The sequence below is a fragment of the Palaemon carinicauda genome, chromosome 6 (genome assembly GCF_036898095.1).
Source record: "Palaemon carinicauda isolate YSFRI2023 chromosome 6, ASM3689809v2, whole genome shotgun sequence".
NCBI lineage: Eukaryota > Metazoa > Arthropoda > Malacostraca > Decapoda > Palaemonidae > Palaemon > Palaemon carinicauda.
Window position 1 is genome coordinate 128,513,117 of NC_090730.1, and position 2,500 is coordinate 128,515,616.

General features: G+C 34.2%; 1 pseudogene; it reads right to left on the reverse strand.

The window, feature by feature from the left end:
- Window positions 1-2,500, reverse strand: part of LOC137643231 (DE-cadherin-like) — a 154,667-nt pseudogene that overhangs the window by 135,652 nt on the left and 16,515 nt on the right.

Sequence of the window (2,500 nt, forward strand, 5' to 3'; positions counted from 1 at the left end):
TTTAGGAACTATGGTCTCTAATACAGGGTCTTTAGAATTGGAGTTTGGTGATGGATTTGAAAATATAAATCAGACAATGGCTAGGTTAAGTAAAATTTGGAAATCAAATTGCCTGAAATTACATATAAATATCAGGCTACATATCAGTTTAGTGAGATCAGTGTAACTATATGGACATGCCACATGTTGTGACAATAGAACAATATCCAACAGATTTTTGTAGATTTAAGAATAATGCCCTCAGAAGAAAATTGGGAGTTAAAAGGATTAGAAATGAAACTATATGAGAGATTACCCGAGTGCCATATGTGGATGAGATCATTGTGAGGGGCAGATGGAGATGGTTAGGATATGTTCTTCGCACTCTCCAAGAGAGAGTAGTTCATCCAACTTTAAACTGGTCTGCAAAAGGAACTAGAAGTGGAAGCCCTAAGCCTACATGGCTGAGGACTATGAAGCGTGAAGTAGATAATGAATGGAGAAGTATTGATTTAAAAGGTCAAGATAGAGATAGCTGGCGAAATCTAACCGATGCCCTTTGCGTCAATGGGCGTAGGAGGAGATGATGATGATGACAAAAGTCTTCAAATTTATGATTAAAATCAAAGCAATCCGAAGCCTTTTTTTTACCCCATCAATGAGTCGTGTTTCAAAGGTTGTTATGCAGATAAACGAATCAATGTGTAAGAGGTGGCCACTTAAGGGAGAGCATTGACGAATTACTGGGAAAGATTACCTGCTAAGTAGTCTCTTAGGTGTCAGTGAATAGCTAAACCAATATCTTCCTTGAAATCCAGGGTAGTCACCCTAACTTGGTGATTTCATTTGAATATGAAAGATGGATTGCACCAACTTACTTTAGGATTATGATCTGTCGATATTTCAATCAAAACTCATCTTTCTACAATTCTTAAGAATTCTAAGTAACATTGAAGTGAGCTCGAATCATGGTGATGGAGAATTTTGTAAATTGTTACAAAATAATCCGTTAACGAAGCATGATGGTTCCTTCCATATAATGTACTGTTTCACACTTTCCAGAACATTAACTAATTCGAGGGTTATTTTTTGGCATTACTTCTCCATTATGGTGTAAGCTTATGGGTGTGGATGTATATATTTGTATATGTATGTATATAAGGTTATATATATATATATATATATATATATATATACTGTAAATTTGTACGGGTTTATGTGTGAGCATTTGGGCCTGTGTGTGATCACATTTGGAGTCTTGCTGTACGATCATGTAGTAAAAAAAAATGCCTTTTACGTTGTATTTTACAATCGATGCGAAAATTTCCTATAGCTAGAGAGAGAGAGAGAGAGAGAGAGAGAGAGAGAGAGAGAGAGAGACTAAAATACAATTACTATACATTTCACACTCGCATAACAGCTGACCAAGGAGATGTGGATCCAGAATTTTCTTATCAGAACCCGTGCTGCTCTGACTGATGAGTGAGTTTCACTAATTACAAATATAGCGTATCAGAAAATAAATGAACGGGCACAATGGTCTAATCAATGTAATAATACCCTTTTTTGACAAAATAACTTTGCTACCACTCGATAGCTTTCTTGAAAATATAATCTTACATGGGTTGAAACTAAAACTAATTTTATAATTTTAAGCTTTCCCAGTTACAATATGATTTTAACCATCAAATGTTGGGTAAAATGGCTTTATATATATATATATATATATATATATATATATGCAGAAGAACCACAGGGAAAATGAAAATACAGAATATACACTTGAGTCCTGACTAGTTTCGTGATACTTCCTCTGAGGAAGTATCACGAAACTAGTCAGGACTCAAGTGTATATTCTGTATTTTCATTTTCCCTGTGGTTCTTCTACATCTGAGCATCACGTTTTTCCTGTGATTTTTACGCATATATATATATATATATATATATACATATATATATATATATATATATGTATATATATATATATATATATACATATATATATATATACATATATATATATATATATATATATGTGTGTGTGTGTGTGTGTGTGTGCGCGTACTGCAAAGTGTACTTCAAGTAATGTCAGTCAAATCTCAACTACTTTAAAACATCTTTAAGAATGTTGTGGGGCATAAGCGACTACGTGTTGTGTGCAGGAGCTTAATTTTACATAATACTATTACTACTCTAATAGTTTCCACCTACAGTACTATAATCTTCAATCCTTGAATCTACTTACTAAGTCTACTTTGGAAGAACTCCTTCAAAGAATTCCAGGTCCAGCGTCTGCTCTCTTCACCTGTATCATCGAAAAACAGTCTCAAAAAAAGCTTTCCTAGGCTAAACGAGCAGATGGGCTGAGGGACAGTACTAATGGCCATCTCATTTGCGTAATAGATTGTGATACTTCCAAAAGAGAGTGAAGTGATCTATAACTGTTTTAACTGGTGCATAAAGAGGTCTTTAATTAGAAATGGTTCCTCAAAGTTTCCGGAGTGATGAAAATTGTCAAACA